The sequence below is a fragment of the Paramormyrops kingsleyae genome, chromosome 6 (assembly GCF_048594095.1).
Source record: "Paramormyrops kingsleyae isolate MSU_618 chromosome 6, PKINGS_0.4, whole genome shotgun sequence".
Lineage (NCBI taxonomy): Eukaryota > Metazoa > Chordata > Actinopteri > Osteoglossiformes > Mormyridae > Paramormyrops > Paramormyrops kingsleyae.
Window position 1 is genome coordinate 29,965,251 of NC_132802.1, and position 10,217 is coordinate 29,975,467.

A 10,217-nucleotide genomic window follows, 5' to 3' on the forward strand; every position below is an offset into this window, starting at 1 on the left:
ACCAATTATCAGCTGACGGCCTTGCTAACTACTGGACAGCTTATTAAGGTCATGGATATTTTTAGCAACGAAATGACATTTAGTGTTTACAGAAAAAAATGTATGATTGGCAAAATAAATAATCATCCAAGTTTTTATTACACATATAGTCAGGCCATGTGAGAAGGGACGTGTGACACTCATAAAACTTTTTTTTTTTTACGTGTTTAGCTCAGGTCATTTTTTTAAACTTTGTTTTCTGCAAAATAAAAAGAGAAAAAATAGCAAATGAAATGGTGAGGTTGTCCTTCAGTTTCAGCAGAAACTTAAATAATTCATTATAATTATGACGCAAAAAGGAGAAAATAACCATAAAGTTCGAGGTCGTCTAATGGTACATGGGAAAAATAAAAATAAATCCCATTACAGCTGCAGTGTATTAGACTCAGGAATACATGAATGTCCTTGTTGCCTCCGGCTGGTATGTACAATGTCAGGATGTCGCGGATGTGCTTCTGAAGATTTACACTGACCACTTGTCTGAAGTCAACATATCTGTAAAATTATTTCTCTGCATTTCAGGACCTTGGTGAAACACCAGATAACATCAAAGATTTTCACTGCTATTTTAAGGTTAACTAGTTCTGTTGTCTGCCATGGGTTGGCACCCCATCCGGGGTTGTTCCCTGCCTTGCACTCGTAGACTGCCTTGCTCCAGACCTCCCACGACCTTGAATGGGATGAGCGATTTCAGACAATGAATGGATGGATGGATGGATGGATAGTTCTGTTGTTCTATGAGAAGTGCCCAGAAACACATTTTCACTCATCCGTGTTACATGGGCTCATTTATTGGCTGCAGATATTCCAGTACGTTGGCACAATCACAGGTGGTTCTAAGCATACAATATAAGTAGTGTCTATAAAGGTTTTCAGCCATCCAAGATATTATGGTTTGTATATACAACAAAAAACGTAATTCTGAATTTTAAATGTAATTTCCATTCCTTAAAATATCTTGCAGATGGCAGAAAACAACTGGGACAGATTGATCATGATCTCATGATCCAACCTGCAGGGCAGTGAGAGTGGGCTGATGCAGACAACTGTGCTGCGTGACTTGACCATGGAAACATGATGACCTGTACTCAACAAATTGTTCCAGGTTGGTTTTTTTGATCCCTGAGTGGGAAGCTGAAGGAAATGTTATGACAAATAGTTACAGAATACAAGCTGTGAAGCCAACCGGAAGCAATGCAGGGAGGCACAGACAAATTTAACTATAGGTCATAAAAAGATATACAAAATCATGAGGCAGACTGTAGACAGAATGTGCCAGACCTAGACATCATACTGCTAATTGGATCATGGTCTGCAGTGTCACAATAATACAAATTGCAAACAATTCAACTTCAATTAAAAAAATCTGTAGTTAGGTAATTTGGACCTAGGTTAAGCTTTCTGAGCAAGGTTTAATGGTAGGTGTTTTAACATATATAGGAATATATCCAGAAGATAAGGACTGTAATTGTGGGCAGAAAATCCATTTTGTTAAGAATTTCATTAGTAAGTAGAGTATCCGGTTCACTGAGGGAACCAGAGCAAATACAATGTAAATGTAGAAGGAATATTACCATTCGACATGTCACAGACCTGAAAATACACCCTTATGTCAATATACAATACAACCTTATGTCAATCTAATGTTTAGATTTTTGCTATGTATAAAATCTCCACTCATTATTTAAAAAGTAAACATTTTGCTGAGGGATTCCAAGGTAATTAGGCAAATATATTAAAGAGAAATCTATCATTTTTACTATTTTTACAATCAAGTGTTTGTATTCTTGGAGTAACCTTCACCAATGATATCAAATGGATTGAAGAAGCAGCAGCTGCTGTAAAGAAGGTCCACCATCTGTACTTTCTCAGACGTCTGAGGAGGGCCCGGATGTCACCCGAAACCCTCACCACCTGAGGTGCATTGCAGAGTCTTTTCTGACCAGCTGTAAATCATCCTGGATGGCAGCTGCACAGCATAAAACAGCAAGGCACGATAGAGGGTGGTGACAGCATTGCAGGTCATCACTGGGATGCAGCTGCCAGCAGTTCAGGACGTTTACTTCACAAGTTGCCTAAGAGAAGCAAATGCATAATGAGAGACCCAAGCCATCCAGCGTGGTCACTTTTCTTCCTCCTCCCCTCTGGGAGTCAATTAATATCTAACAGGACCTGTCCTTCAAGACTCAGGAACAGTTTCTTTCCAACAGCAGTAAGATTGCTAAATATACTCGTAACTCACACTACAATACTAATTGCCACTGTCATTTTAACCTCAGCACCTTGTTGTCCTACAGAATTTGTATGTTTTGTGTATTGTATGTACATTTTATATTACTTAGACATTCAAAGAAATTTGTTTCTGATCTTCATATTGGTGTAAAACGATTATGTCTGTCAAAATGTGTCAGCTTAACCATTTGAAATCCTCTCCTAAAATCACCCCAGTATTTGCAGCAACTGTCTAAGCCCTCCATGTATTTTTTTTGACTCGGTCACTACCCACATTGTTTGGCCAATCAATACTATTCAACACAACATTACAGAAAACAACAGCAACAAAAGATACATTTTAACAGATTCAGAGCAGTACATTGCCCACCCCTGCCCACTTCTAGATCCTTCGATGTTTTACCACCTGTGCAATCTCAGTGAAATTGCAGTGATGGTTGTCCTTCTGGACGTTTCACCCATCTTCATACATGATCACTGGAGCTCAGCCAGAGTTACTATCAGGTTCTTGGTCACCTCTCTTACCAGGTCTTTTGTCTCCAATTGCTCAGTTTAGCTGGGCAGTCAGTGCTAGGATAGGTCTTGGTTGTTCCAGACTTCTCACATTTAAGAATTATGGAGCCCACTGTGCTCCTGGGATACTTTAATGCTGCAAAAAAGTAGTCTTCCTCAGATCTGTATCTAAGCTCTGCAGGGCAATTGCTTCGAGCCCATGGCTTGGTTTTTGCTCTGATTGTCAGCTGTAGGATCATTATGAAGACAGTTGTGTGCCTTTCCAAGTCGTGTCAAGTTAATTAAATTGACCACTGGTGGATTCTAAAATTTTTTTTAGAAAGATTTCAGAAATGATCAATAGAAATGGGATGCTGAGGTAAATTTCAAGTATCATAGCAAAGGGCCCGAATACTTAATTCAATGTGAGATTTCAATTTTTTATTTTTAATAAATTTGCAAACATTTCTAAAATTCTGTTTTCGATTTGTCATTAGGTGGTGTTTAGACTGATGAGGGAAGAAAATTAAAGAATTTTAGCATAAGGCTGCAAATTAGCAAAATGTGGAAAGAGTGAATGGGTCAGTATACTTTCCAGGGCTCCAGACCACGACTGATGGTAACCAATGTGACCATTCCTGCAATGCAGTCCTGGGCATGATGTTAAACTGTATCTGGGCCTGCAAGTGGTCCTCCAACTTGCAGGGAAACAATTTTTGGGGGTTGGTGGAGGGATTGGGACTCCAGCCACCGTAAAACACTTCACAGCAGCTCAGTCTAAACAGGAACGACACCTTTCTGCTTTCTATGGGAGAAGCTCTGCTACAGCCGCCCACAGGAAGGCTGCACACATCTTGAAGGGGGTGGGGGGAAAGCTTTTGGGAGCCTCATCTCTGGAAGAGTCGAAACTGTCGGAGAGCTAATAGAGTCAGACCTGTTGGGATCAGGGCTGGTGTGGTGCTGGGGCGTTGCCTGTATGGCGGCACTTGGGTGGGCACATGTAACTTCTTGTCTCTCCGGCAAGATGACCATCTTCCTCTGCTGTCAGGAGAGCTTCGTAAACTCCGCATTTCAATGGTGGCACTCTTTGAGGTACACAGGCTGGGGAGTGGCCAGATCTCTGTAGGTGAGTACACCTACTTTTGGTCTGGTCACTCTGATGGCTGCCACAGCTTTGCTCACAACTTCGCTCTGTGGTTGATGGGTGACACTCTTCTGGTCATGGGTGACTTCAATGTGACCACTGGAACTGACAAGGGCTGGCTATGAGGACTGTGCCCGTCCCCATGGGTCAGGAGACCGGGGTGAGAGTGGCTCCATGTTCTTCGACTTTGCAAAAGGTCTGGGGCTGCGGGTTGCTGGATCCTGGTTCCAATGCCTGAGACCCCAGAACTGCAGGGTCTACAGTAGTGCCCAGTTTGTGAATTGACCACAGACTTGTTGTTGCTACTCTGAAGATTCAGCTTAGATCCAGTAGGCTGCCACTTACTAGGAGAATGAGGCTGGACTTGGCCCCACTCCAAGATCAAACTGTTTCTGATGAGCTTGCATGCAGTCTGCGTGAGGAACATGTAGACTTGGGTGCGACTGCCAACTGTAATGTGATGTGGGAGACCCTCCATGAGAAGACCCTGAAGGTTGCCGGGGGTTGTGTTGGTGTTGCTGGTGTTCCAAGAAGGAGGTGCTTCATCTTGCAGGGCACCCTAGATATATTCGAGAGGAGTTGGTGGCAACTCCAAAGTGTACCGGGAACTGAGTAGTATGGCTCTGAGGGCTCTGAGGGCAGATAAGGCGGATTTTGTTAGATGATTCTGTGAGCAGGTGACACATCATTTGTGGTCTAGAAACCCATGTCCTGCTTACAGAGGAATTGAAGCATTACATACATCTGAATCTGTTCTCTTGGAGACTTGCAGTCAGGGCAGATGATGGAATGGTCCTTATGGATGACACTGCAATTGTGATCTGCTGGGCCGGCTACTTTAAGCAGTTGTTTAAAGCTGATCCTCTGGCTAAAATGTTGGACATATCTGGGTCCACAATTCTCGAGGCTGATCCTCCAATCAGTTGTGAACCACCCAATTTCACTGAGATTGCACAGGTTGTGAATCAGCTGGGGGTAGGGAAGGCTGCTGGGATCTGTGGTATCCAGGGTGAACTTCTGCAGGCTGGTGGTAAGGCCACTCCTCCATTACCTAAATGGGTGCACCCTGCCTCCTTTGTGCCTCAACCTCCCCTTTCATTTCAGGCAAACTTTGCCTCCATTTGGGAGTCAGGCATCATCACAACTGACTGGAAAATAGAACTTATAGTCTGGAAAGGGAAGGGTGAATGTCTGGATTGTGGCAGCTGTAGGGGGATACGACTGCTTTCAATGCCAGGTAAGATCCTTACTAGGGTCATTCTTAAGAGAATCCATGATCACTTGCTTGCCTATCAGCGGCCAAAGCAGTCTGGTTTTACACCTAAGAAGTCTACTATTGACCGCATCCTGGCACTGAGGGTTCTCATTGAGTGCAAGCGTGAATATCACCAGAGGTTCTTTGCAGCCTTTGTTGATTTTTCATAAAGCGTTTGACTCAGTTGAGTAAGTTGCCCTGTGGGACATCCTGAGACTTCACGGGATCCCCTTCTGGACGTCATGACTGGCCTGTACACTGGTATGGTGAGTGCTATGCAGAGTGGAGACAAAACCTCCGCATTCTTTCCAGTTGATTCTGGGGTTCGCCAGGGGTGTGTTCTTGCTCCTACTCTGTTCAATGCTTACATGGGCTGGGTGTTAGGCAGGGTTGTGGGGTCCAGCAGCTGCGGGGCATTTGTTGGTGATCTTGACATTGCCGATGATGCTGTGATCTTCATAGAGTCAATGGAAGCTCTGATCGGGGCTCTTGGAGAGACTGAGCGAGGAGTCTGAGCATCTGGGATTGTGAGTGTCCTCGAAAAACACCAAGATCCAGGACTTCCTAGGCACAACCATCAGTAGTGTGTCTGTCTGCAGGAAAGGTGTCGACCTCGTCGAGAGATTCACTTACCTCAACAGTGACGTTTATGTCTCTGGTGACTTCCTATGAAGTCAGCAAATGGATTAGGAGAGCATGGGGGGGTCATGGGGTCACTGGAAAGGGGTGTGTGGTGTTCCTGATACCTTTGCAAGGTCCAAATCTTTAGAGTCCTGGTGCTCCCTGTCTTGCTGTCACTGTCCAGTGAGCTGAGACAAAGACTGGACTCCTAAGGTACTATGTCTCTTCGGAGAATCCTTGGGTATCACTGGTTTGACTTTGTGTCGAATGCATGGTTGCTAGAGGTGCCCTGAATGAGGCACATTACCTGAATTGTGAGGGAGTGTCAGTTACGGCACTTTAGCCATGTGGCGTGTTTCCCTGAGGGTGATCTGGCTCTTGGGATCCTCGTTGCTGAGGACCTGAGGGCTGGACCAGGCCGAGGGGATGCCCACGTAACACCTGGCTGCAGCAGATGAATGGCCATTTTTAGAGTGTGGGACTGGATCGTGTGTCTGCGTTGGGGGTCGCCGGCCAGGATCCCGAGGAGATTTGCTGTGTGGTGAGTGCAGCAACGTGTTGCATCACCACATGCTCCACAACCTGACCTAATCCTGAATGCATCAAGTTCTTTCATTCCAGTCGCTAGTGGTCACTGACTCTTACAATCCAAGGGAAAAAAAAGGAAAAAGTGGCAGCTTTTAATTATCTTCCCTCTCAACCCGTGTATGCTTCCTTCTACATTATCACGTGATTAAAGCGAGGCTCCATCCAGAGTAGTGTTGACAAATTGGGCCATTTTGTGATGAACATTGTGGCTCCTGAAAAAAGCATTTCGCTCCTAAAATATTCTAGGTTTATTAGCCAATGGTTCCTGTTTTTTTTTTTGTCTGGAGCACTGCTTTCTGAATCCACTATACATCTCATTTAGAAGAGTTTGTGGCATTTGCCATCTAACCTTTCAGAAGTATGTTCGAAAGTGTGACTTACATCAGAAGCATCCATAAACACGATTACCATGGTATCAAGTATGCCCTGAATAAAATGATTTTTTTCCTCTAATTTCACAGGGTTTTATTTCTGCTCTAAAGAAAGACATGCATCTAAAATAATACTGTCATTTGTCAAGATACATAAACTCTAAGCAACAACATCCATAGGCTAAGAAAACATCACTGATCATAGTAATGTGTTGGGCCTATTGCATTTTGCTCAGATAAAACATTTGCAAAAGGAGATTTACGTTACTTGCATTAAATAACCAGGGATGACAAAAGCATTTGTGGACAACAGCAAAATCAGCAACAAAACCACAGACTGCACCAAAAAGTCTTTAAATACTAACAAGCACAAAGGACTAAGAAACAGCAGATTTTTTTTATTACCACAGCCTGGACAACAGATTTATACTTGTATTGTAAGTTGAACACAAAAGAGTAAATTATGCAATAATAAATTATGCAATAATGCTTTCGTGACTAAGACAAAAGATTTCAATTAAAAGAATAAAAAGGTTGAGATTTAATTAAAATAGCCACATCAGGCCTATACAAACTTTCAGTAAATCCCAAAATAATGCTTATGCTCAGTAATTCATTCATTTACAGGATGTACTGTAGTTTTCAGCTGGGTAAGTATCCCCATCTACCTTCCTCCTGTAGTCCAGTGACATTCAGTTATGTTATGGCATCTATAAATTGCCTATGGTGTGTGAGTGTTTATATGTACGTGGTGTGGGATGTACTGGCATTCGATCCAGGGTAAGGGTTCTGCTGCCATGTCCCCCATGATCTGAGTTGTAATATGATAACATATTTTAGAGAATTTGCATTTACTTTTAACCATCAAATATAACTCGGTGTGGGGGGGGGGCGGGGGGTACGGGGCCTGGGATGCCATTTACTGTGGTCACAGGTCGTTCTTTCACATTTTTAAGGACAGAGTTACTAATTAGACTTTAAAGGTGCTGCTGAGTGGTGAAAATGGTTTCAAAATGTCAAAGGATAACAAAGTTGGAGAGCAGGGTATCTTGCATGTTTCTGCACAAACGGTGACAAATTAACCTAAATTATACATATGAGACTGTCACAGAAATGCGATAATGGGTTTGGCGTAGCATCTGACAATGAGTTCTACCCATTTCAGCAATATTCTCAGCCAATCTAGCATATTTTTTTTTACACATTTCCATTCAGCTATCATCTATAACTGCATATCCAGTAAAGTGTTGTGGTGAGCCTGCAGTCTATTCCAGGAAGCACTAGGCATGGGGCAGTAGGTATCCGGGAGAGGATGCTCAGACAGGCAATCATACATCAGGGGCAGTTTACAGACACGAGTTCAGCTACACTGCATTTCCTGGGAATGTGGTGAGAATCCGGAGTCCTCAGGAGAAACCCATGTGCGCAGAGCCAAGGCCAGAACTGAGCCCTGAAGATGTAATCTAACAAGTCACTGCACTTCCCCCACTTAAAATAGAAAGAGTATTATAATACATAATAAACTATTATTATGATTATTGTATGCATATTATTATAAATATACCATATATTATTATAATAGTACATCGACAAATACAAATGAGATATTTTGCATTTTGAGCAATGCAAGAGACTTTGATATACAAGATAAAGCACCTTTCCTTTCTGTCTTCAAAGAAAATGATGATGGAAGAGACTTTGGATAGACAATATAAACCAGGGATGGGCAATCCAGAACGGGCTGCTGTGCATGCAGGTTTTCTCTGGAACTCCCTAATTAGATTACTAATTAGAGGACTGTTTGGCTAAAGAGTCCTCGCACCTGGGTTTGAACAGATGACCTACAGGTTATCCCAAAACCCTGCATACACACCGGCCCCTGATGTAAACCTTACCAAAAACTCAGATTACACAAATATAATTTTCAAGTTTAAATGCATGCACAGTCCAAAGGCATGCTATAAGGCTAATTGGTGTCTCTGAATTGCCCATGGTGTATGACTGTGTGTGTATGTAAGTACCCTGCGACAGACTGGCATCCTGTCCAAGGTATTCCCCAGCTTTGTGCCTTAAGCCGTCTGTTATAGGCTAACAAGCCCATGGATGGAAATGCACACATATTAAATATCTGAACAATTATTGAGACCTAGAATGCTTATGTTTTGTCTTCAGCTAATGTGCTATAGTTTATTAAAAATATACAAAACATTTTTGTATTTTATAGTAAAAAATAAAGTGTGCATCTTACTGCAGCACCACTATGTTCATTTTCGATGTGCTTGTTAGGATTCTGAGCAAGATTTAGCTTTGGCTCAGGCTGCATATTCATGATGTGCACAAGTGTCCTAGAGAAGTTCTGGGTTTTCTGCCAGCTGGTCTATCACTCTGTTCATCAACCAGACTGCAGCCTACCGGAAAATACCAGTTTGACCAAACAAATTTTAAATCTCTAGATTAGTATGTGAATCTAGCATCAGCTAGACAGAAAAAAAACCATGACGAAGATTTGCTGGATTATGTCAGGGGAAATCGAGAAGAGCGACAGCAAGACATTCAATGCAGTTTGCCATCGAGAACAAAACTTCCCAAGTTTAGGAATTAATTTCATTGCCTTTAAATAGCACAGCTAAATTTTATTCAGCGACCGAATGGGGAGAGGCAAGGATCGTACACCGATACAGCGTGTAGCTACACTCACCACACCACAAACCTTTATTTGTGGTTCCATTCCGTGACTGAATGGAAGAAAATATTATATTTGGCAGTAAAGTTAATCTGAATGTCAGTTTGTTGTCTAAATACACTGCTCAGATTTACCTGCATCAGGAAAGTCAGCAAATCACCTCAGTTTAGGTAAAACATTTGCAGTTTGCCTGTTTCTCATCCTAAATGAGAAACAGGCAAAAAAAGGCCCTTTGCAGGGTAATTCATATACTGTAGCATTATTCAATGACCACATGACCAAGTGAAGAGGAAATCACTGACTCCATCAATGGCGAGACAATAAAACTGATGCCAGTCATCTGTGGATGGACTGCGCTTTTGAGCTCTTGTGGCCCATTAGCACCAAGACAGTATCCACTCAAGGACAACCCAATGAAAAACTGCATTGGCTGCAATATAAATGTCTGTTTTTCATACCACAGCATGAATTCTCAGCTGCAAAAGTGCCTATTCAGATACATTCCGTCATTAACATCCACACTACAGACACATTTGCCAAAATGATTTCAGTTCATTGTGTAGTCTTTTTGTTGTTTGTTAAAGACTTTCCTTATGACTTAGATCAGGATCAGATCACATTTTTAGGAGCCATTCATGCTAAAATCCAGTGAATTCCGACAGGTTCACAAACAACTTCTCGCAATCGGATACATGTAATCTCTTTCCGGGCAACACTTGTGTAGATTATCTCAGTTTAAACACAAACAACATGGAAAAATCTATGGTTCCTCAGAATTCAGGACACATCCTC